The sequence below is a fragment of the Sarcophilus harrisii genome, chromosome 1 (assembly GCF_902635505.1).
Source record: "Sarcophilus harrisii chromosome 1, mSarHar1.11, whole genome shotgun sequence".
Classification (NCBI taxonomy): Eukaryota; Metazoa; Chordata; class Mammalia; order Dasyuromorphia; family Dasyuridae; genus Sarcophilus; species Sarcophilus harrisii.
The window spans coordinates 685561379-685588581 of NC_045426.1; positions in this window are offsets into that span (position 1 = coordinate 685561379).

The following is a 27203-nucleotide window of genomic DNA, read 5'->3' on the forward strand; positions in this document are numbered from 1 at the left end:
GCTTATCCCTGTGACCACCTTTTGCACTGATAAGAAATGAGATGGGTGGGAATCATATTCCCTCATATAACTTTGATCATCCCTCTTTCAGAGATGAAGAGACCGAGGGTCTTGGAGGGTAAATGATATGCCATGGAGTCAGGATTCACACCCAGGTCTTTTGACTCAGCTTCTCCCAGCCTGATCCTCAGTGCCATGGAGGGTCATCTTAGCCTCTGAGCAGCCCAGCAGCTTCTCCATGAAGGACAGCCTTGGGATTTCCACAATCTGAGTTCAAATCCTTGCCTCTGGCACATACCGACTGTTGGCTTAGTCACTTGTGGTCTGAAGCCATTTTCTCCAGCTATAAATTACAGAGGAATTGCCAGGGAGAAAGTTTCTGTGTATCTGGGAATTTCTCTCCCTGTAATTTCCCTGTGATAAAAATCACAAGTTCAGCCCCAAACCAAACTATGGGACTTTAAGGTTTTGTCAAAACTCCATGTTTATATTATTTCCTTTAAGCCTCACAACAGTGTTAGGGGATGTGCTGGTATCAGCCCGATTTTGTGAAGGATGAACCTCCCCCTGCACTGTACTGTCTGTCCCTCGATAAGATGTGAACTTTCTCTGGAGACGTCTCGAACTCGGGTTTTTCTGATTAAAATCAGTAACTGTATTCACTGTGCAGCAGTATGACATTGCACACACACACACACACACACACACACACACACACATCCTTCCTTGGTTCTGCTCCTGCACAATTCAGTGGTTCTTTACAATTCCAGCTCTTAGAATGCTTGGCATACAGTAGGCATTTAATAAATGCTTTGTTATTTGGTCACATAGTCTGACCTTTGTCTGACTCTTTGGGGACTATAGCATCTCAATACTGTTCATGAGGTTTTGTTTGCAAACATAATAGAGTGGTTTGCTATTTATTTCCTCTTATTAATGTAATGTAAACAGAGGTGAAATGACTTATCCAGGGTCATACAGCTGTTACATGTCTAAGGCTGGATTTGAACGTAGATTTTCGTGATTCTAGGCCCAGTTTTCTATACATTAAACCACCCAGCTGCCAATAAATTATTGACCGATAATTTTTCAATTTTTAAAATTTTATTTTTATTAATTCCTTTGGTTGTTACATCATATTTATTTTGGAGTAATCCCTCCTCCCTTGTAAAGAAAGAACAAAATGAGGGTGTGTGGGACGGGGTGCTAGATCCCCTTACTCAAATTGAGTTCTCGGAGGCATCTCCAGATACAGACAGAAAGCATTTATTTGGTCCTTGCAAGAAGTTCAAACACACCAACTGGACAGAGTCCATCATGGTGTGTGGCTCCTGGCGGAAAACAGAGAGTGAATTATATAGCAAAAAAAAGCAAAAAAAACCTTGGGTTCCACCTGCCCTTCCTGTTGATTTTTAAGTTCACTAGATGGATTGAAAAGGAATTAACCGCTGACCAATGGTCAGCAATGTTGTCTGCTTCCTGTGGGTCACTTAATTTCCTGAAGTTTAGACCTCGAGTTTGACCTTTTCTACCCTACAGCCCTCTGAGAATAGGGATCGAGGGGAATTCCTGAAACTTAGGTCTAAGGTCTTATTGCCTCTGAGAAACCTTCATCTGGTCCCATTCAAGGGGATACAGCAAAATCAACCAATACATGGATTATTGTCATGCCTCAGTTTCCTCGGTGGCAAACTCCCTTTCACCTTCCTGGTCATTAGGACTGAGATAATTAGGGCTTTAAAGCTCTGGTCACTCTGGCATCCCAAAAAGTCATAAAACTCCACATGGTTTATCTCAAATACTTGGGCATCTTCTGGCCCAGACTTCCTGTCTCCTGCTCAACCACCTTCTTCATTCCCAACTTTCCAGAATTTATGATCCTTCCTCCTTACCCCCAACCTGTCAGAACTGAGTTATGGTCCTTCCTGGAAGTTCCGGTGTTCTCCCGCCCTTGCCTTTGTTCCCCTGATAGCTAGAGCCCTATAAAAGTCTCTGGAATTACTCGCTGGATGATTTGAGACAAGAGTCCCATTCAAGCCGGCTGATATAGCTGCCAGTCCAACTTCTCCACTATTAAAACATTAAAATACAAAATTAAAATATTAATCTCTGTCTTGCCTCAGTTTCTCCATCATTACATTATATTCCACCCCTATGGTCGCTCACTTCTACAAAGAAGGGAGGAAGCCGCATTTTCCAACTTCTCTGGGGCCTTGTAATTTCCTGGAACTCATTTTCATTTGATTATTCTTCACCTTCACTTTACATCATCAATTCATATTAGTCTTGCTGTACTTCTCCAAATTCCTCACATTCATCAACTCTTAAAAGGCACATCGATCTTCCATTTCATTCATGTCCTTTTGTTTGTTTAGAGATTCTGCAATCAATGCACATCTATTTCATTTCCTGCTCTTTGCAAAAAGCACCGGGTGATTATTTTACTATAGATGGAGCCTTTCTTTCTGTCTTCTTCCTCTTTCAAGTACATATCTAACAATGGGATCAATGGGTCAGAGATGTACTTATTGATTATACTTATGTAAGTTTTTATTTTCAAAACATATGCATGGATAATTTTTTAACGTTAACATTTGTAAAATAGTGGGTCCTAATCCCCCCTTTTCCCTCACCCCTTCCCCTGGATGGCAAGTAATCCAATATATGTTAAACACGGTAGAAATAGATGTTTGATCCAATATATACATATATATATTTATATAATTATCATGCTGCACAAGAAAAATCAAACAGGAAAAAAAATGAGAAAGAAAATAAAAATCAAGCAAACCAAAACAAAAAGAGTGAAAAATCTATGCTGTGGTCCACATTCAGTTCTCATGGTTCTCTCTCTGGGGGTAGATGGCTCTCTTCATCACTGCACAATTGGAACTGGTTTGAATCCTCTCATTGCTGGAGATGGCCATGTCCATGAGAATTGATCATCATATAGTGTTGTTGTTGAAGTATATAATGATCTTCTGGTCCTGCTCATTTCACTCAGCATCAGCTCCTGTAAGTCTCTCGAAGCCTCTTTGAAATCCTCTTGCTGGTTATTTCTTACAGAACAATAATATTCCATAATATTTATATATCTTATCCAGCCATTCCCCAACCAATGGGCATCCACTCAGTTTCCAGTTTCTTGCCACTACAAAGAGGAGCTGCCACAAACATTTTTGCACATGTGGGTCCTTTCCCTCCTTTATGATCTCTTTGGGATACAGGCCCAGTATACTCTATAATCTAAAGACCTCCTGGTCTTGCCATCTGCCCTGAAGATGTCTCCCCCAATGAGAATGTGAGCTTCCTGAGAACAAGGACTGTCTCTGCTTTTTTCTCTGTGTATTCCTATCTGCATAGAGAGTAAATACTTAATAAATACTATTTTTTAAATTCATTTATTCATTCTTGGTCATAGATTTTGAGCGGGAAGAGACCTCAAAGCACTTCTAGTTCAGCCAGCTCATTTTACATCTGAGTAACTGAGACCCAGAGAATCGAATGGACTTACCTAATGTACTGAAGTAGAACTCAGCCCAGAACCTCCTGACTCCCAGAGCCACTCGATGGGATCTGGAACACTTTAGTCCCTTTCTAAGCACAATTCCAGATCGTTTCCATGGGTTTCCAGAGTGGCTGGGACCAATCTGCAATTCCAGCGCCTGCCTGTCAGTGCATCCCTCAGCCTGCGCCCCCTCCAACACTACCCGGGTATCTTTTGTCCTCTTTGATAATTTGCTTTTTTTTTTTGCAAATGCCCTGGGGCTTGTTCCAAAGACCCTTCTCCCCTCTCAGAGTTGGTTTCCAGTTCCTTTCACTGCTTTCCACGCTCCCCAGGCGGTCCTGGGAGCTTGATTCGTGCATTTAATAGAAATTTGCCAGGATGGCAGATGTGTTTTGATGTGTTTTTCCAAGCCTCCTGCCCCAGCTGCCCCAGAGAGATGCTGCTTAGGGCCAGGCAGCTGATCTGATTAAAAGCCAAGAGTCACAGTGGATGCTTCCAAAGGTAATTAGAGCCCTGGGGTGTTTGTCACGTGCCAGACAATCGTACAGCCAGCTGTGATCCCGGAAGCTCGGGTCCCACCCATGGACACATGGGGCACCGGGTTCTGCTGCCATTTTTATTCGTTTTGGTCCCACTGATTTCCCAGTTTGAGCCATGCTAGTGTCTTCCCCAGGAATGGAAGCAGGTAGTTCTGTCCTTGCAGAAATATATCGCCCAGTGTTGATTAAAACAACCCTGAAATGAATATTCCTTTTTCTCTTACCTTTCCAGACCCACATCCAAATCCTTCTTTTGTTCAGCATAAATCTCTATCAACACAAGGTCTTTCCTGACCACTCTAGTTAATTAGCAAGCACAATAAATGCTTGACAGGTGCTAAGGGAGGTTTTGTATCCACAAAACCAAAATAAAACAAATGGAACCTTTGTCCCTACCCAGAAGGAACTTACATCCTACCTGGGGAGGCTACATATATTCATCCAAGCAAGAACAAAGCAAATTCAAATGTGTTTGGGGCAGATTAGCATTAATCTTTATTAAAATGTATTAATTAATTCGGCATTAGCAGTTGAGGGATCCAGAAAGCCCCCGGCCGAAGGGAGGTTGTTGTTGGTTTTTTTTAATTAAACCTATTTACATATTTGTCAAGTTGTACAAGAAGAATCAGGCCAAAAGGGAACAAAGAAAATGAAAATATGATGCTCTGACCCACATTCAGTTTTCAAGTTCATTGGAATTACTGAGCAGAGTTTTGAAGGAAATAAGGGATTTTCAGAATCCTCTTCTATTTCTTCCTCTTGAGAGCCTTGTGCACACAATTTCATACATCATTATTTTCTCTCCATGTTTGTTAGTTTGTTCAAAGACAGTCTCCCTGAAGACTCAGCTTAAGTATGATTTTCTCCAGGAGGCCTTTCCTGGTCTCCCCAGCTGCAGATGTCAGCTCCCTCCAAAGTCACCTGTTAACTGGTAAATTCTCACAAATACACGTCGTCTCCTCCTCTGCCACATGAGCTCCTTGAAGGCAGGGACGGATGTGGGGGGAGCAGTCTCCAGCTCAAAAGAAACAGGTGGCAAATTCTCTTTAACAAAAGGTAGATTTATTTAGGAAAAGGGGTTTCAGAAAAAATGAAGGGATATAATAGACATCAAGAAATGGAGTTGGGAGAGCATAAAGTTAGAAAGGAAAAAGACAAGCTCCCTCAGGGTAACTCACAATTAACCAGGAAGAAGGAACTAATCCATGAGGTGGGAGAAAGCCATTGGTTCGACTGACCGGAGTTAGCTAGAGTAAGGAAAATGGCCCCATTGTAGAAGGAAGGCACTAGGAGGAAGAGGAAGAGAGAACTTCAGTGTGGGTTTAGTCCAAAGAGCTTCATCACAAACAGCTCTTTTATAAGGGAAATATTTACCCTGAGGGGTTGCAAAGGTACAAATTGAAGAGGGAGGGTCAGGTGGAAGACCAGGTCCCAGATCTGCCTAATGATGTGCCAAATAAGATACTCTGGGAAAACTTAATTTTATTTATTTATTTAATTGCTGAGGCATTTGGGGTTAAGTGACTTGCCCAGGGTCACACAGCCAGGAAGAAATGTAATGCTGGAGAAACTGAGGCAAGACAGTGATTAGAGTTTTTAATATTTTATTAACGGGGAACTTTGACTAGCCGGCAGGATCAGACTCTTGTCTCAAAGCATCCAGCAACGAGTGAGTAATTCCAGAGACTTTTATAGTCTATTTTAGTCTTTATAGGGTCTTTATAGTCTTTTATAGGGCTCCAACGATCAGGGAAACAATGGCAAGGTGGGGGGGGGAGAGAACAGAGCACTGGGTGAGTGGAAACTCTAGGAAAGGACCATAAATTCTGATAAGCTGGGCCCAGGAAGTCTGGGCCAGGAAAGATACACAGGTATTTGAAATAAGCCATCTGGAGTTTTATGACCCTTTGGGATACCAGAGTGGCCAGAGCTCCACAGCCCTGATTATCTCAGTCCTCTTGGCCACCAGGGAAACTGAGGCAGAACAATCCAGGGAAACTGAGGCATAACAATATTAAGTATCTAAGGCAAATTTGAACTCAGGTCCTCCTGACTTCAGGGCTGGTGCTCTGTCCACTGCACCACCGAGCTGCTCCGAAAACTTAATTTCTTAACTTATGGTCGTAAGACAGCCTGGGAAAGCTAAGTTCCCATCAAGGTTTTCTCAAAAGTTTTGTGATTGTCTTTAAAAATACTAACTAGATTGGAGACAGGATGGATGAATTAACAATAGACTAACTTCACATTATTCTATATATCAGGATTTGACAATTCACATCAGGGACTTTCTTGCTTTTTCTATGCATCCCCAGCTCACTGCTTAGTCTCTGGTACACAGTAGGTACTTAATAAATGCTTATATCTTGACTAAAGGCAGGGACTGAGGTTTCTTCTTCTTTCTATACCCCACAGCAGAACACCTGGAAGAGAAAGCTAGGCTACAGCCACCAGCTACAGAAATCTATATTTATTGATAAGATCTCTCTTCCCAGAAATGAGAAAGGACAGTGCCAGAAGGAAAATTAGAGCCAGAAGGAACTTAGAGTCCATGTAATTTACCCAAACTTTCTTCACACAGACCTATAACTGGGGTGGGACAGCCTGGGCTTTGCCCAAGTACTAGCATCCCTATGATGGCTCTAGAAACTACAGTTTCCAAGCCTCGGAATTCTGCTCAGGGCTGTGCCTCTGGATATTGGAGCGGGGAAGATGGACCCCAAGAGAGGGAAAGAGAGTAGACTCACAAGCCCCTCCCCCAACTAGCCCAATTGTTTTGGGGCCACGTTCAGTCATGCAATGGGAAGAGAGCTAGAAATTAAGTCAGAAGATCTGGGTTTGGAGTCCACTTACTGCCTCTTTGACCTCGGACAAATTATCTCCCTTTTGTAGACCCTAGAATCATATCTATAGAGCAACTAGGTGATGGCAATGGATAGACTGCTGAGTTCAAATCCAGACTCAGATATTTACTGTGTGACCTTGAGCAAGTCACTTAACCTTGTTTGCCTCAGTTTCCTCATCTGTAAAATGAGCTGGAGAAGGGAAAATGACAAACCACTTGGATGACTGTAGCTCCTAGGGAGAAGGTAGCAAACCCTAAGGTTACCCAACCTTGGGAGTCACACAAACAATGGGGGCTATCAGAGAGCAATCTGTCCCTCAGTCAGTAAGCCATAGAATTCAGTGAGCTGCTCTATTCAGTCCTCTTCAAGAAGCCATAGAATTCGCAACCCCTCCTACTCCTCAATTGCACCTCCAAGCTGTAAAATTAGCATAAGGTGACTTGAACCTTTCCTTTGTTTCGGTTTCCTATAAAATTATCTACTGGCTTCTGTTTCATTGCTAAATTCCTTTGGAACTCAGCCCATTACAATTATAATCAACTTTGCCCTTTGGCTTGGAGATGGGTAGGAGCCTGAAAATTCTTTTTTTTTTTTTTGCTGAGGCAATTGACTTGTCTAGGGTCACACAGCCAGAAAGTATTAAGTGTCTGAGATCAAATTCGAACTCAGGTCCTCCTGACTTCAGGGCTGGTGCTCTATCCACTGGGCTACTTGGCTGCCCCTGCAAATTCTTTTGAGACACCGGTCTGGAACCCCAATCTTTTTAGGGTCTCCTTTGAACCCCAACAACATCAGCATCCCTGCCAAGAAAACCCCCAAAATGGGGTCACAAAAAATGGAACAAATTGAAACCAGTCCCCAAGGGCAAACCCATGTCTAATAAATGAGCAGATTGGTGCTTTCACAGCTCCTTATCTTTCTCCAGCCCTCTTCTGAAGTTCCCTATTTCTGTAGAGGGGATTTCATCCTTCTGGTCTCCCAGTTCTCTTTCAGATGTAACTTCTAGAAGCCCAGGAAAGTAACTGAGCAAGCAAGGACAAACTACTTCCTTTTGGGGGGGCTTTAATTTCCTCATTTGAAAGATGAGGGGGATTGGCCTGTTAGTCTTTATCCCCCTTTCTAGCTCTAAATCTGTGATCCCATGGGCAGAGAGGGAACAAGGAAAAGTGGATGGAGAGCTGGTCCCAGAATCAGGATGCTCTAGGGTCCAGTCCCGCCTCTGTGAGACCCTGGGCAAGTCACTAAGCAGCTCACTGCCTCTGTCCTCATCTGTAAAAGGAAGGGGTGACCTTTGGAGTGCAGGAGCTCAGCTTTAAATTTATGGTTCTTTGATCTGGGCTGTTTGATATTGGGCAAGAAATTTAACCTCCAAGTGCCCCTGGTCGACTCCCTAAGCCTACGAGTTGCCAGGGAGGCATTAACATATATAGAAGTTTCTTAAAAAACATAATCACGACGTGTGATGGTCAGCTATGACAGACTTGGTTCTTCTCAGTGGTTCAATGATCCAGGGCAATCCCAATAAACTTTGCATGGAAAATGGCATCTACATCCAGAGAGAGAAGTATGGAGGAAGAATGGAAATCAACACATGCTATTTTCACCTTTTTTTCCTTCCCTTTTTCCCCTTTTATTCTGATGTTTCTCTCCTAACATGATTCATGTGGAAATATGTAAAAAAATGAATGTACATGTATAGCCAAAAAAAGGTTGTTTTACATATAACTGGGGAAAATTTTAAAAAACAATATAAATGAAAAGAGAAAAATAAATAAATAAAATCACAAGATGGGACCAAAAAACCCCACCAAAAGCAGACTCCTACTTACAGATCTAAATGAGCCCCACAAAAAGGGAAGTGGCAGGGCCCCCAGTGCTCAATGTCACACAAGGAGTGAAGGCAGACACAGGACTGGCTCCAGAGGGCTTTAGACCACCAGGCTAGAGCTGCCCACCTACCCCTCGGCCCTACCCTACTTCCAGGCTGCAGCTGCTGAAAGGAGGGTCTGTCCATCCGCAGACTCTCCAGGGTTAAAGAGGAAAGCAGAAGCTCAGCAGACCAACTGGTTTGACTACCCAGGAGAGGTTTCTAAGGTGACTCACCGGCCTGATTCTGACTTCTTCCTCCCCCACCCCTGTGTGGACCTTGGGTTAACCTCAGACTCAGAGGCAAAGGTAACTCTCCCCATGAGGCCCCAGGTACAGGTTTGAAAATAGGCCCATTTTCGCTGAAGAGCTTTGGCAAATGGAGCCCAACCCACCCTTCCTCCCATGACCCCAGGACTCTTCCTGGAGATCTCTTAAGCCAAAAATTCTTTCCTTTTTATACGTCCGGGATCCCTGGGGCAGTATTTGGTAGATTCCTTCTCAGAATCACGGTTTTAAATGCATTAAATAAAAATAAAGTATTCCCATTATGGTGAAAATAAAGAAGTCATTTTTTTTTTCCTTTTCCAGGTTCACAAACCCCAAGTTAAACATCTCTGGTTTGGGCTATAAACAGGCCCCCTCCCCCAGCCTAACAGCCCGGTCCTTTCCCCTAGAAGCAGTAATAATCATAGCTGATGTTTAACTGACTCTTTTAAAGTTTGGCTCCGTTTTACGTGTGGAGAACGAGCATCATTCTAGAGCTGGAAGTGAAGTCATCTGTTCCAACGTCTCTTTTGCTGAGGAGGCCCCGGATTAAGCCCAATTTAAGCCAATTCACCTGGGTCACAGAGGGCAAAGCTGGGATGATCTCATCTGGTCTGGGAGGGCTAGACTTGTGGAAAATGCAGATCAAAGAGTAAGTTGTTTATACATGTAAGAGGTACAGATCTCTTAGGAAGATTCGGAATCAATTTAAGGATTTAGAGCAAGAGATAGATACCAGTGGCTGGCTAGGACTGGTAAAGGAGTCTGAACCAAAAGCGGCAGGTTGCCCCGTGCCCAGATGGGACCATTCCCTTTGGGAAAAACCCCAGAGCGAATTCCTCCTGTTCCCAAAATAACATTCCAGGGAGAATTACAGGGCTTTGTTCTACCTTTCCCTTCTGGGAGGGAATAAACCGGACTGTGCTATCCCCTTAGCTCTGGAGATCAGTCAGGGCAGGGTGAAAGACTCCAAAGTCTAGGGGCTGGAATAGGGTTGAGGTTGGGAAGGGGACCCCAAAAGTTTGGGGTCATAGACGGGTGACGGGAGGGGTTTCAGAAGAATTTGCAGGCTTGGGCCCATTCCAAATCAAGGGGCAAAGTTTATTGTAATTTTAATGCAATTACAGCAGACTGAATTCTGAGAGAGTTCAGCAGAGAAACAGAAGCAGGGAGACACATTTATCCAGCTTTCGATGGTTGACGTGCTAATTCTAAGGTTCAGTCTCCATCCCAAATTTGGTTCTCACGGACCAAGAGATTATCACTATTGTCTCAGGAGTTTGGTCATGGGATTATCCTGAGGCCCAAAGCTTTCCAACAGTCAGCAATGAATTGATGTTCTTCCATTGGGAGTGTGGGAAGTCCCTGACTCGAAAGCCAAAAGCTTTAGGGTCACTGATTTATTGTCAGAACAGAAGCCCCCCCCTTAAAATCAGGGGACCAAAATTATATGACATCATTGGCATGCACTGAGAGCAGCTCCGGCAATTCCTCAGGGACGAGGAGCAAACTTCGGCGGTGTTGTGGGGGTAGCGTTCTCACGCCTGTTTGCCCCGGGATCTGAGTGGGCATCTGTGCATCCATCCAACTGGCTATTCCTTTTACCTTGGCACTCGATGGAGTAAAAAAGACTGAATCAGGAAGAATTAAGTCAAGGAGAGTAACTGATGGATCCAAGACCAGAAATCTGGCTCCGGATTTGGGTCATCTCTACTCTGGCAAGTAAATATTATTAGATAAGTTACACCAGAGAAGCAGTGGAGGGAACAGTGGAATAGTGCAGTGGTCCTCAAAGTATAGTCAAAAGAGTTGTTGGGGTCTCCAAAACCCTTTCAGAGGGTCTACAAATTCAAAATTATTTTTTATTTCTAATGTAGTAAATAGCTATAAATATAACCCATGTGAACAAAAACTCTTTGAACAGATCCTCGATTGTTTTTTAACAACATGAAGAGACTGAGAACAAAGGTTTGAGAACCACTAAGTTAGAGGCTACTAGTAGGACAGCAAGGGAAAATAGAATGATTCCAGAGAGGTTAGTGGGGGAAGACGAGGAACATGTGTTACAATTGGAAGCAGTTTTACTCCTAGTACAGCCTTGTCAGAAGAATTAGCAGAGAATTCAGGGATTAATTATTCATCCTGTGTAAGGAGATCTGTGCAGGGGTTAATAGACTTTAATTAGTAGTTAATAATGAAGTGGGATGTAAAAGTTAGCCAAATTTGAGGGGCTTAAAAAGAAGGTGGAAATCAAATTTTTTTTAAAAGGGGGAAATTGTGAGAAATAGATGGTCATTTTGGTTTCCACAGTTGTGAAAATAAAATTGGAGAAATGAAACTTAAATTAGAAAACTGAAACTCACATGAACATCAAGGAGTTATCAATGGGGAGGTGATCTTCCCCCCCAAAAATGTAAGCTCCTTGGGGACAGAGACTGATTTTTGGATTTAGGGGTGGTGGCCTGAGATTTGAAAAGAATTATTTGTTCCCTGCCCTTAGCCCCCCTCAGTTACTGTCCCCCCCTTCTAGAATATAAGCTCCTTGGGAGGAGGGAGTAGCTATGTATGGAGAGGGGGAGATTCATGTCATGTAATTTCTGTAACATCCAATTAATGGAGAATCAGGAGAGGAACTTGTGCTTCAGGATAAGAAATAAAATGCTGCCTTTGGAGTTTCAAAGGTGTGTCTGCTCACTAGGCACCCATTTTTGCAAGAATGCAAAATAAATCTTTCCTGTGTTCAAAAAACAAAAACAAAAGCCCTCTGAATTGGGGACCTTTTGATTCATCCCCCTGTGGCAGAGTAGGGAAACTGTTTTTAAAATTATTATTATAGCTTTTTATTTACAAAACATATGCATGGGTAATTTTCCAACGTTGACCTTTGCAAAACCTTGTGTTCCAAATTTTCCCCTCCTTCCCCCTGCCCCCTCCCCTAGATGGCAGGTAGTCCAATACATGTTAAATATGTTAAAGTATATATTAAATCTAATATATGTATACATATTTATACAGTTAGCTTCTTGCACAGGAAAGATCGGATTTAGAAAGAAAAAAACCTGAGAAGGAAAACAAAAATGCAAGCAAACAATAACAGAAAGAATGAAAATGCTATGTTGTGATCACACTCAGTTCTCACAGTCCTCTCCCTGGGTGTAGATGACTCTCTTTATCACTAAATAATTGGAACTGGTCTGAATCATCTCATTGTTGAAAAGAGCCACATCCATCAGAATTAATCATCATATAATCTTGTTGTCGTGTACAATGATCTCCTGGTTCTGCTCGTTTCCCTCAGCATCAGTTCATGTAAGTCTCTCTGTATTCATCCTGCTGGTCATTTCTTACAGAACAATAATATTCCATAACATTCATATATCACAGTTTACTCAGCCATTCTCCAACTGATGGGCATCCACTCAGTTTCCAGTTTCTGGCCACTACAAAAAGGACAGACATTTTTGCACGCGGGGGTGGTAGGGAAACTTGAATCTCAGGTGAAGCTGCTAAAGGGATTTTCCTAAAACTCAGGTTATCATGTCACCCTCCACTCAACAAACCCCAGTGGTTCCCTCTTACTTCCAGGATCATATGAATATAATCTGAGGCTCAAAGATTATTTAATTCTCTCCTCATTGGTAGAGACTGATTACTTAAGGCATCTTGTGAGAGAAATTTTAGAAGAACTTGGGAGAGAAAATATCCCACTCTTCTGGCATCCAGAAGACTTTTAATCAGGGGTGGGAAACCTCTGGCCCAGGCCCAATGAGGCCCACGAAATCATTTGTATCATCGATCACAAGTAATGATGAGCCAAAAACTAGGTACAACAACCTCCCACTGCTTGAGTTCTATAAGTTGATAGTTTTGTATGGTCCACAAATGATATAAATATCCTAATTGTCCTTGGCAGAAAGAAGGTTCCCCACTCCTGTTCTAGATTCTCTTCAGTGAGAGTTTGCAATGATTGAAAAAGTTTCCAGCTAATAGGATCATTTCATGACTAAGGCCAGCTTATTAATAATAAAAGGAAGGCCATATGCCATCTCTTTTACTCAGAAGTCCCCTCCTGCAATGAGCTCACAGTTTATATGACCTTCGAAGAGTAGCCATTCTTGAGTAACTCTGTTAGGTTAACAATGGGAGATGGGCTATCTTGGGGTACATGACTTAAGGTCACTCAGATATTGGTCAAAGAGACATCAATTTCCCTCTCACCTGTCTTGATAATAGGAACAACCCACATTTTTCCTGGACCTGTCAGAGCAAACAAGTTGAGCAAGAGTACACCTATTAGCCCAAACTTAGAATTTCTTTTACTATCTAAATAGATCTTGGTCTAAATAGATCTTGTATTTCGCACACTAGTTGGTTTCTGGATGAGGAAGTAGAAAAAAGGGGAAAACCTTGGTCCTAATACAATAATTAGTTATCAAATAAAAGAGAGAAACACTCATTTCTCACATCATCCAAGAACACTCATACTAACTCCTTCAGTTTTTAGAAAGTGATTCATAACCTTGAGATCTCTAAGGATATTCATTCAGACTGGTCACATCTGGCTGGACAGATGAACACTTGGACATAGAACTCTGGTAGTATCCACGCTGCTAGCCCAAGACCGAAAACCACTGCCATAATAATGAGGAAGTTCTAATGAATTACAAGTATCCTCCTCCCATGTAGGAATATAAACACATAAATCTTATGAAGTCCTTTATGATATCACTTTCCTGATTAACTCCTTTTTTTCTCCAGAGTCCTATATTTGAAAATCAGATTTTCCATTCAGATCTGGTCTTCTCATGGTGAATGCTTGAAAATTTTCTATTTCATTAAATAATCACCTTTTCTCCTGAAGTATTATACTCAATTTTGTTGGGGCTGGGGCTGTTGTGTTGGTGTGACCTGCACAGGGGTCTCACCCTCATTCCATAAACCTTTTCTGCTGATCTTCTAAATTGTTTTCTGCTGGAAAATGTTCTCCTCCATCTCTTGGGGTGTTCTGAAGCCTTTTTAAGCTCAGGGCTTTAACAGGTCTCAGTTTGACTTAGACAAGATCCACTTAGTGATCAAGGCTAGGTAAGAAATGAATCAAAGTCATTATATACTTCAACAACAATACTAGATGATGACCAGTTCTGATGGATCAGGCCATCCTCAGCAACGAGATCAACCAAATCATTTCTAATGGAGCAGTAATGAACTGAACTAGCTATACCCAGAAAAAGAACTCTGGGAGATTACTAAAAACCATTACATTGAATTCCCAATCCCTATAGTTATGCACACCTGCATTTTTGACTTCCTTCACAAGCTAATTGTACAATAATTCAGAGTCTGATTCTTTTTGTACAGCAAAATAATGTTTTGGTCATGTATACTTATTGTGTATCTAAGTTATATTTTAATATATTTAACATCTACTGGTCATCCTGCCATTTAGGGGAGGGGGGGGGGGGGTAGGAGGTGAAGAATTGGAACAAGAGGTTTGGCAATTGTTAATGCTGTAAAGTTACCCATATATGTATCCTGTAAATAAAAGGCTATTAAATAAAAAAAAAATAAAAAATAAAAACTTTCAGTAATAGGAAGCTCAAAAAAAAAAAAAAAAAAAGAAATGAATCAAAAAATGGCCTCTTTTAAATCAGCCTGTTGTTTTAGCATAATAGATCTAACAACTATAGGGGGACGGGACACTCCTAACAATTCCAGGGAAAAAAAGAATGCTTATGGTCAGGCCCCTGAAAAGATCTCTATAAATAGCTACACAAAATCCCTGAAGTTTGGGACAGTGCACCCCCATCCTGGAAATAGAACCCTACTTTAACAAAGAGTTAAAAGCCAAGTAATAATCTAGGAAAATGAGTAAACAACAGGAAAAGATTCTGACCATAGAAAATTACTATGATGACAAGAAAGATTAAAATACACATTTAGAAGAAGATAACAGTCAAAATTCTTTACATTTTGGATCTACATCCAAAATTCTTTGGATGTAGATCCAAAGCTTCCAAGAAAAATAAGAATTGGTTTTAGGCTGTGGAAGAGCTCAAAAGAGATGCTGAAAATGAAGTTAAAGAGATAGAGGAAAAATTAAGAAAAGAATTGAGAATGGTGCAAAAAAAAAAATTTTACAAAAAGCTAATGAAGAGAAGAATGCCTTAAAAAACTCCATAGAAATGGTAGCTATTATTATAATTAGAGGAAGTGGCTTTGTCCAGTGTCACTGAGTGACTAAAGCTGGGACTAGAACAAAGGACCCTTTTCTCCTCCATTATTCATAGATTGCCTTCCTGGTTCTCTTTAATTCTCTCTGAATTAGTTCATGGACTCTATTAATTTCTACCCAGTCCAAGAATCAATAGAGTCATACAGGAGCAGAGTTGGAATCCTGGATCTACACTTACAGCCTGTGTGATATCTCTGGGCCCCTAGTTTCCGGCTATGGAACAAGAGGGGGGTTGGATTTAATGGCCTCCAAGGTCCCTTTTCAGTTCTGCATATATAACCCTGTGGTTGGCCTTTGCTGGGGTCACAAAAGAAAAGGTCAGTTCTTGACCTCAAGAAATTTGAAAAACATATAAGAAAAAGTACAGAGAACATATAAGTCTAGATAGTAAATGATGAACTTCCCAGGGCTGGGGCTGACCTTCCTAGCTTCCTTTAAATTTTAACTAAGAGCTTACCTTGATGGGAGGCTTTCCCTAACCCTATTAGTTCTAGCATCAATAGATCTTTTCATTTATACATTCATTCCAGAAACATTTATTAAACACTATCTGCCAGGCACTGTACTAAGCCATGGAGATACAAAAAAGACAAAAGACAATCCCTGCCCTCAAAGAGCTTACAGTCTAATAAGAGAGATAGCATGCAAAAAAAATATAAACAAACTGAGCTAAATGCAAGATAAATAGGAAAAATTAGAATTAATTAAATCAGACACAACTGAAAGAATTGAATAACAATGAACCATGTTAGATTATTCCAATAATTTTTTTTATTTTAATGATGTCTTCTTATTTTATTTTTATACTTTTTTTTTTTTTTTTTTTTTTGCTAAGGCAATTGGGGTTAAGTGACTTGCCCAGGATCACACAGCTAGGTAATGTTAAGTGTCTGAGGCTAGATTTGAACTCCTTGGGACAATGCACCCTCCACCCTGGAAAGAGAGCCCCACTTTAACAAAGAGTTAAAAGTCGAGTAATAGGCTTCGAAAATGAGTAAACAGGAAAAGATTCTGACCATGGAATCTTCCTGACTTCAGGATTGGTGCTCTTTCCACTGAACCATCTAGTTGTCCCTTATTTTATTTCTAAATCATTATTTATGCCTTTTGCTTTATAGCAAAGTTGGTAAAACAAGTATTTATTCATTCCTTCAGTAGATATTTATTAAGCATCTTCTATGTACCAGGCACTAAGGCTCTGAGGATATAAAAGAAAGGCATGAAATAGACCTTATCCTCAAGGAACTTACAATCCAATGATGGAGATGCCAACCAAATATGAAATTATATGGGGTACAACAGAGATTGTTGTTGTTTGTCCTTCGTTTTCAAAGAGAACCAATAATATCTCATGGAAATATCTTAAGTAGTGGGTGAATTGGATTTAAGTGAGAGAGACTTGCCCCAACCCATCAGCTCCACTCTCTCTTTCTGAGTCACAGAAGTCCAGTCAAAGTCAAGATTGGCCATGAAGATGACTCCATGGAGTGCTTAGAGCTTGGTCTAGACATTGAAGTTGAAAGGTCATCCATGGTGTCCCGAGTCATATCGTGGATGACCTTTCAACTTCAAGGTTTAGAACAAGCTCAAAGCACTCCATAGAGTCGCCTTCATGGCCAATGGATAAAAAAATTTGGTTGGCACCTACCCATTCCACCAGGTGAAGTCTTCAAGACTGGGGATAAACACCCTCAACTCATCAGGAGGTTTGAGGTCTGTTATGCTTAATCTGGGTTAGCCCATTAGCTGAGGCTATTTACTGGGGGTGGCCACTGAGCATGCTACAGTTTTTTGGAGACCTAGGTGAGCATTGGGTGGCAGGTAGACACCAAATGTGGATGAGCAGCCCCAAAAAGGGTTCTATAAATCCCCCCAGCAGAAGTGTCAGTCCTCCCTGAACATCTCATCCACCAGCAATGGACATCATCAACAGCTGGAAAATGCTAGTCATCTAGGGGATGGATATTCTCCTTCACAACCATCCTCCCTCAAGGGGAATTTCATCTCAACAAAGGAAACAGGCAGAATCAGCTGAGATCACATGTGACAGTGCTTACTAGTCACCCACAGCCTCCACCTTTCCAGCGAAAGGAGGCAGGTGTATTTCCTGGGATCTACTCCAGGGCTAAGAGCAGTTGTAAAAATCAGAGTATTAGGCTTATCTTAATGTTATTTCTGATGCATTATCATTTCACTCATTGCTTTTTTTGATTCATTTTTGGACAGAGAACACAGCTGTCTCTCAGATTCCTTGTATCATCATCATCCTCTCACATGAAGAGGTCCATTCTACAGGTCTGAGTCAGACCTCCAGCAGCCATTGGCAAGTGGCTCCCATACTACAACACTGTTAATGTTATAGGAGGTCAAAAAAAGCTGGGGGGATCGAGCTTCTGTGGCTTCTGTTTATTGGGAAGTAAAACCCGCCAAGAGCCCAGAAGCACGGGCCACCCAGCCAAGAGTCACCCAGGGCTGCAGCTGCCCTGCTTTTCCCAGACTTCCCTCCCCACTTTAGCCGAACTTAACTTAGGATTCCAGAATGTCCAGTCACCCACCCTCATGTGCCAGGAATATCAGCTCTCAAAGGGAGGAAGGAAAGTGGGGGAGGGGACCCTGGGGTCCCAGAGAGGCCTCTTTCAAGTCTGGGGAGGAAATCAAAGAAAGTACCCATGAACTCCTATAATAACAACTTCCATTTCAGAGCTGTTTACAAAGTGTTTCCCTCAAAATGCCCTCCCTCCCCTCCAGGGTGAGAGTCTTTGTCCTCCAATAAGACTGATGAGAAAACAGAGGCCCTGAACAGTCAAATAATTTCCTTTTAATCCTAATGACTAGGAAATACCCATGTTTAGATTTGAACCCAGGCCTCCTGACTCAGTTTACACCCTTGACATTTTACTGCAGTGCTTCCTCCAAGCCTATGAAATAGTTTCTGGTCCCCAAATGGATTTCTGAAGAGACTGTAATTGAAAAAAAAATCTATATCTCTATATCACCATAATGATATAATTAGAAGGGAATAGATAACAGAAGGCCAACTTAGGAGACTGGGATCTGAGACGATTCCTGATCCTAGTGTTCTATCCATTGTATCACCCAGCTGCCTAGAAGTAAGATAGATTTGAGAAGAGAAAGAAAGAGCTTCAAAAGTTGGGGGGTGGGGAAGGGTCAGAGGTAGGAAAGACTTCATAGAAGTTATTGTTGTTTAGTCATTTTTCCTGTTGTGTCTCACTCTTCATGACCCCATTTGAGGTTTTCTTTTCTTTTTTTTTATATAATAGCTTTTTATTTTCAAAATATATACAAAGATAGTTTTCATCATCCACCCTTGCAAAACTTTGTATTCCAAATTTTTCTCTCTCCCTTAACCCCACCCCTTTCCCTAGACAGCAAGTAATCCAATATATGTTAAATATCTGCTGTTCTTCTATACATATTTCCACATTTATCATGTTGCACAAGAAAAATCAGATCAAAAAGAGAAAAAATGAGGAAAACCCCCCAAGCAAATAAACAACAGAAGGTGAAAATGCTATGTTGGGGTCCATATTCAGTCTCTTTAGTTTTCTCTCTGGGTGCAGATGGCTCTCTCCATCCCAAGTCTATTGCAATTGCTTGAATCACCTTATTGGTGAAAAGTCCTTCAGAGATGATCGTCACATAATTTTTTGCTTTGTACAATGTTCTCCTGGTTCTGCTCACTTCACTCAGCATCAGTTCCTGTCAGTCTCTCCAGGCCTCTCTAAAATTATCCTGATTGTTTCTTATAGAACAGTAATATTCCATCATATTCATATATCTTAAATTATTCAGCCATTCCCTAACTGATGAGTATCCACTCAGTTTCTAGTTTCTTGACCCTACTAAAAGGGCTGACACAAACATTCTTTGCACATGTGGATCCTTTTTTTTTTTTTTTTTTGATTTGAGCTTTTCTTGGTAGAGCTTTGAGAGTGGTTTGCCATTTTCTTCTTCAGCTAATTTTACAGATGAGGAAACTGAGGCAAACAGGGTTAAGTGACTTGCTTGGGTCACTCAGCTGGGAAGTATCTGAGGCTGGATTTGAATTCACGTCTTCCTGACTCCAGTCTGGGCACATTCATGGAAGAGGTGATTTCAAAGGAAGAAAAGGATTCTAAGAAGGACTTGTGACAAGAGGAAGAGCATTTCAGGACACGTTGTACAAATCAGCATCCAGAGAGGAAATGCCAAATTCAAGGAATTATGAGTGTGGTGAGAACACGGAGTGTGTGCAGGGAAACCAGTCTGGAAAGATAGCTTGGAGCCAACTCAGGAAGGGCTTTAAATCCTAGCTGAAGAATTTCTCTTTCATCCTGGAGGCAATAGGGAGACATTAAAGATTCCTGAGTACCACTGGTGATAGATAGTAACTGCCAGTCTTTCTATAGCATCTTAAGGTTCACAAAAATTTTATTATCCCATTGTATTATGTTTCAATGTTATCTTATAATAATATAATTATAGTACAATGTAATTGTGTCATAATGATAATAGATTATAATAAAATTATATTATCGTAATTATATTGTATAGCTATTGTATAGCTACATAATCGATAGCTATACAATAGCTATACAATATAGCTATACAATAGCTATACAATATAATTACGATAATATAATTTTATTATAATCTATTATCATTATGACACAATTACATTGTACTATAATTATATTATTGTATTATACAATCTACAATATCTATAGTTTATAGATATATCTATATTTATAGATATATATGATATATAGATATAGATATAGATATACAATTATATCTATGTATTATACAATTATACTATACAATACGATTATTTATATACAATACGATTATTTTCTCTCCTATCCATCCTTCTCTCATCATCCTCATTATGTTCTTGTGATTTAGCCCGGAATCCTTCCCGTTTCCCAGATGAGGAACTAGGCTCTGAGAGAATGTGATTTAGTCTCTACGCATCCAATCCCTCCCCTCTCTAATCCATGAAATCTCTCATAGTGCTCTCCTGAAACATTGGGAATATGTATAAAATCCAAGTCAATGTTTGTCAGTTCTTTCATCTGTAAAATGGGGTGGTTCATCACTGTGATGATCAATTATGACAGACTTAGCTCTTCTCAGCAATAGAGATCCAAGACAATTCCAATAGACTTGGGATGGAAAATGCCATCTGCATCCCTAGAGAGAACTATGGAGACCGAATGCATATCAAAGCATACTATTTTCACTTTTTAAAAAATCTGTTTTTTGTTTTTTTTTTCTTTCTTGTGGTTCTTTCCTTTTTTTTGTTCTGATTTTTCCTTCACAACATGACTAATATGGAAATATATTCACCATGATTGTACATGTTAGTCTATATTGGATTGCTTGCTGTCTTGGGGAGGGGAGAGGGAAGCGAAGGAGGGAGAAAATGTGGAACTCAAAGTCTTACAAAGATGAATGTTAGAAAGTATCCTTATATGTAATTGGAAAAAATGTTGTTAAGTATTAAAATGGGGTGGTTATCCTTATTTTTCCTCCCTTTCTCCCAGTGACGTTGGGGGGATCAAATCAAGGAAAGGATGGAGGTAAAAGTGTTTTGTAAACTACAAAAATTCTCAAGGCATCTAAGGAGTTGGAAAGAACATCTCACCAGCCCAAACTCCTCATTTTATAGATGAGGAAATTGAGGCACAAATAAAGTCAGTGTTTTTCCCAGGTGAGTAGGAGAGGTGAGATTCCAACCAGATCTCTTTCCATCACGAGAAGGATATCAGGAAGCATAGTCCAATGCAGAGAACCTTGGCTCTGGAGATAGAAGCCATGGGTTCGAATCTCATCTCTGACTTTATTACCTGTTTCTGTGTCTGTAAAACGAAAGGGTAGAAGTAAATGGACTCTGAAGTCCCTTCTGGCTCAAATCTATGATTCATTGACCAGGAGATCATTATACACAGCAACAACAATACTATATGATGATCAATTCTGATGGACGTGGCCCTCTTCAATAATGAGATGAACCAAATCAACTCCAATAGAGCAGTAATGAACTGAATCGGCTACACCCAGTGAAAGAACTCTGGGAGATGACTATGAACCATTACATTGAATTCCCAAACCCTATATTTTTGCTCATCTTTATTTTTGATTTCCTTCACAGGCTAACTGTAACTATTTCAGAGTTCAATTCTTTTTGTGCAGCAAAATAACTGTATGGGCATGTATACATATATTGTATTTAACTTATACTTTAACATATTTAACATGTATTAGTGAACCTGCCATCTGGGGGAGAGAGTGGGGGGGAAGGAGGAGAAAAATTAGAACAAAAGGTTTGGCAATTGTCAATGCTGAAAAATTACCCATGCATATATCTTGTAAATTAAAAGCTATATAATAATAAAAAAAACTAAAAAACCCTCTATGATTCATCTTTATTGATCTGTTTCCCTCTCTGTAAATGAGGAGGTTGGATTAGTTGTCCTTGATGGTCCATTCTACATTTAGATCTCTGACCCTAAAATGAGATGATGTTTTTGGGAAAGATATTTGTAAACAGGAATTAATAATAACAACAATTATTAATATAATAGCAATTATTAAGTAGCTAGCTTTTATATTGCATGTCAAAGTTTACAAAGATTTTTGTTTTTGTTTTTTACAAATATCATTTCATTTGATCCTTACTGCAGTCCTCTGAGAAAAACACATTCTTATCTCTATTTTACAGGTGGGGAAACTTCAGACCAAAGGTAAATGTCATCCCCAAGATCTCATAGCTAGTGTCTGAAGCTGGCTTTGAATTCAGAGTTCCTTATCCCTGGGCCATTTAGTTGCCTTCTATTTACAGGTAAAAGTTACTTGATGAGTCAATAGATGCCCCAGATGTTGAAAATGATAAATAGGAAGAATTTAGAGATCCTTGAGATGACTTGTCTGACTTGATAGAGAGCAGAGCTAGGAGATCAATTTATGTGATGATCACAATAATATAAAAGAAAACACATTTGAAAAACCTTGGGAAAGAGCTATTGCTTCATTTTTTAAAAATTTCACTAATATTTTATTTTTTCCAATTACATGTAAAGATAGTTTTCAACATTCATTTTTTAAGATTTCAAGTTCCCCAATTTTTTTCTCCTTCTCTCTCTTCCTTCCACCCTCCCCAAGAGAGCAAGCCATCTAATGTAGGTTATACAAACTTTGCTTTAAAACAGCTACTACATAATGGCTCTTCCTTTGCCAAAAAAATAAAGATTAAAATGGAAATGATTCATAGTACATGTGATCTGAATAAATAAAACTGTCTACTGCCTTTTTCAAGTCCCAGCTAGAATATTGTATTTAAGTCCAGAAGGCCTTAATTCAAATCTGGCCACAAATCTCTTCTGTTTGCCTCAGTTTCCTTAATTATAAAATGGGAATAATAATGATAACTTCTCTGGTTTATCAAGTGAGATTGTAAAATGCTTAGAATAGTGCACATAGAAAGTGCTTAATAAAAGCTTGTTTCATTCTGAGGTGACAACTTACACCCACCAGATTGGCTAACATGGCAGAAAAGGAAAATGGCAAATACTGGAGGGAGTGTGGAAAAATACGGACACTAATGCCCCACTGGTGGAACTGGAGACTGAGAGGATGCCCATCAACTAGCTGGACAAGTTTCAGTCTATGATTGTTAATGAAATACTCTTGGGCTATAAGAAATGACAAACAAGATGGATTCAGAAAAAACTGAGGAGATTTATATGAACTGATGCAAAGTGAAATGAGCAGAACCAGACAACATTGTACACAATAACAGCAATATTGTAACACTGATCAACTATGAAACATTTGGCTACCCTGCTCAAGGCAAGGACCCAAGACAGTTCCAAATGAGTCATCATGAAAAGTGCGATTTACCTCTGGGTGCAGATTGGAGCATACTTTCCCCCCATTCTTTTTCTCATTTTCTTTCCTTCTTTCTTTTCTTCCTTCCTTCCCCCTTCCTCTTTCTCTCTCTCCTTTCCCCCTTTCTTTTTCTTTTTTCCTCCCTCTCTCCCTCTCCCTCTCTTCCTCCCTCCCTCCCTCCCTTCCTTCCTCTTTCCCTTCCTTCCTTCCTCCCTCCCTTCCTTCCTTTTTCTTTTTTCCTTCCTTCTTTCTTTCTTTCCTTCCTTCCTTCCTTCCTTCTTTCCTTCCTTCCTTTTTCTTTCCTTCCTTCTTTCTTTCTTTCTTTCTTTCTTTCTTTCTTTCTTTCTTTCTTTCTTTCTTTCTTTCTTTCTTTCTTTCTTTCCTTTCTCCTCTCTCTCTTCCTCCTTCCCTTCTTCCCTCTCTCTTTCTGTCTCCCCCTCTCTCTCTTTCTCAATATACCTAATACAGAAATGTTTTTCATGACTTCATATGCATAAATGATATCCTATTGATTGCCTTCTCAAAAGGTGGGAGAGGAGCAGGAGGGACAGAAAGAATGTGGAACTCAAACTTTTTTTTTTTAAGTTAATGTGAAAAATAGATAAAAAATTAAGGGGAAAAATTTAGTATTTGCTTCTTTCCATCTTTCTGTTCATAAGATAGTGTTCAGAAGAAGATAATCAGCAGGACCTTGGGTTCAAGCTATGTGAGGACTTGAAGGAATTGGGAATGATTAGCCTGGAGAAGAAAAGACTTAGCAGGGATGTTATGGCTGCCTCTAACTACATCAGAAACTCTCATCTGGAAGAGTGATTAGATGCTTTTGGTCTGGCCCCAGAGGGAACAACTAGGAGGAGTGGATGAATGATAGGCAGCTAATAGATGGTAGGGCATTGGACTTGAACTCAGGAAAATGTGGATTCAAATCCTGCCTCTGGTGCTAATTAGCTATGTGACTGGACAAATCACTTAACCCTGTTTCCATGGCCTTGGGGGCAGCAGTGGATAGAATACCAGCCCTGAAGTCAGGAGGACCTGAGTTCAAATCTGACCTCAGACACTTAACACTTTCTAGCTGTGTGACTCTGGGCAAGTCACTTAACCCCAATTGCCTCAGCAAAAATAAAATAAAATAAAATAATTTAAGCCTCTTAGCTCCCTTCCATCTCCAAATTAGAGAAGGGGCAGTTTTAGGTTTGAGAAAAGGAGAAAATTCCTAGTAAACATAGCCACCAAAAAGTAGAATTTACTACTACAAAAGATATCAAGTTTCTCCTAAGGCAGCATTTTACAGAAGAAAGAGGCTTAGATTTCGACTTAGTTTCAAATCCCAGTTCATTTTTGCCATTTATTTACAACCTGAATACTATGAAGTAAATCATTCCACCTCAGTGGACCTTAGTTTTCTTTCCTGTGAAATGGGACAATTGAACAAGATGGCCTTCTTGTTCCAAGATGGCCTGAGCTAAGTACATGATTGTGCTAATCCTAAATGATTAGTTTTAGGCTATGCTGCCATGGGGATTTTTTTTTTTTTTTTGTGAGTCTGGGTTGGACTGGCTGACCTTTGGAATTCTTCCAGCTCAGAGGTTCTGTCTTTCCGTGACTCACGGATGTTACATAAGCCGCTTGTGCACTGCTTCTGGCTGATAAGGCTCAGGGAACTGCCAGATGCCAGGCCCCTGATCTTTGAACCGGATTCTGCCAGCTGCTCAGCAACCCCTCACTGACAAAGCACAGAGAGGAGGTGGAGAGGGAGAGGGGGACAGAAGAAGAAGAAAAAAAGAAAAGTGAAGAAAGAAGAGAAGAGAGAGAGAGAATGAGGAGAGAGAGGGGGGGGGAGGGAGGAAGAGACAGAGACAGAGACAAAGACAGAGAATTGAAGAGACAGAGACACAGAGACAGAGAAATGAAGAGACAGAGAATTAGACAGACAGAGATGAAGAAAAAAGAAGAAAAGTGAAGAAATAAGAGGAGAAAGAGAGAAACAGACAAGAGACAGAGAACCAGAGAGACAGAGAAATGGAGAGACAGAGAACCAAAGAGACAGAGACAGAGATAAAGAAAAAAAGAAGACAAGTAAAGAAAGAAGAGAAGAGAGAGAGAACCAGAGACAGAGAACCAGAGACAAAGACAGAAACCTTAGGAGCTAGGGTTTGGCCAAATGCTAGAATTATACCACTTCAGCTCTTGGCTCTGGGACAGAAGGTGTTAGAAACCAGGAGGGAATTGTTTTATGACATCCTGATCTCAGGACGTCTAGATGAGTGAAGTGAGCCCAGGCAGAGAGATCAGGGCCCAGGACAAGGATTCAGCTGCTCACAATCTTGCTCCATCTCTCTTTCAGGTGCTTCCTCCCTCAGGAAGTTCCCTCTGATCTCTTAGAAGGACATGCTGCCCACTATCAGCCATATAATCATCGGTGCTCTCCTCCTCCTCAATTTGCCTTGTATTACATTTACCTAAATACAAATTGTATCCAGGCCCCCAGCAGAAGTTCAGCTCCTTGAGGGCAGGAACTGTTTCATTTTCTTTTTTAGTTTATTTATTTTTAATACACATTGTTTTATGAATCATGTTGGGAGAGAAAAATATAGAATAAAGAAGTTGAACGTAGCATGTGTTGATTTACATTCATTCTCCTTAGTTCTCTTTCTGGATGCAGATGCATTTTCTGTCCAAGTGTATTGGGGCTGCCTTGGATCACTGAACCACTGAGAAGAATCAAGTCTTTTATAATTGATTATTGTCCATTCTTGCTGTTACTGTGTACAATGTATTCCTGGTTCTGCTTGTTTGGCTCTGCATTGAACTGTTTCATGTTCATCTTTGACTCCCTGGTGCTTGGCACATAATGTGTATTTAATCAATGTTGTTTAACTCAATAAGAGGATCATATATTTTATTTTATTTGCTAGTCGTTGGAAATTTATTTTTAATAATATTTTGTTTTTCTAACTACATGTAAAGAGAGTTTCCAACATTCATCTTTGTAAGATTTTGAATTTCAATTACTTTCTCCTTCCCTCCCTTCCATCCCCTCCTCCCCAAGACACCAAGCTATCTGTTATAGGTTAAATAGGTGTAATTTTTTTCCTGAGGCAATTAAGTGACTTGCCCAGGGTCACACAGCTAGGAAGTGTTAATTGTCTGAGGTGGGATTTGAATTCAGATCTTCCTGACTTCAGGGCTGGCACTCTATTCACTGCCCCATCTAGCTGCCCCTTTGCAATTCTTTTAAGCATATCTCCCTCTCTGTCTCTGTCTCCGTCTCCTCTCCTCTCCTCAACTTTCTTCTTCTTTCCTCTCCTCTCCTCTTCTCTGCTCTTCTTCTTCTTCTCTCTTTCTCTTTCCCTCTATTTTCCTCTCTCCCTATTTCCTTCTCTCTCTCTCTCTCTCTCTCTCTCTCTCTCTCTCTCTCTCTCTCCTATCTCTCTTTCATCTGTCTCTCTCTCCTTGTGTCTAGTTCTTTCAACTAATCCCTAGTTCTTGTTTTTTATCAGTCATTTCAGCCATGACCTCATTTGGGATTTTCTTACAAAATCATTGGAGCAGTTGGCCATTTTCTTCTCCAGCTCATTTTACAGCTGAAGAAACTGAGGCAAACAGAATGAAATGACTTGCTCAGGGTCACACAGCTAGTAAGTTTCTGAGTCTGGATTTGAATTCAGGTCTTCCTGACTCCTGGCCCGACACTCTAATTTGCCACTTAGCTGCCTGACAAATAACAACCTTTCCAATTTCTCTTCCCCTACCTCCCTCCTTATCTGTATTTAATATCCGCTTGAAGGAATGTTGCTAGACCACTAATAAGCCACATTCATCTGAGGCTCCAGGAAAGAGACTAAATTTCCCAGGGGGAGGAGGCTGTTCATCTGAAATAGTTACCTAATACCAGTCTTCCCCTACGTTAAAGGAACATCTTTTGATCCAGGACAAAGAGCCCAAGGACTCACTTGGTGAGTAAGGTAAGAGGCAGGAAGGGTAGGGACTCTAGCACACAAGGAATCCAGAACTATCCCTCCAGGAACTGATTTGTTAATGCAGCATGAGACACA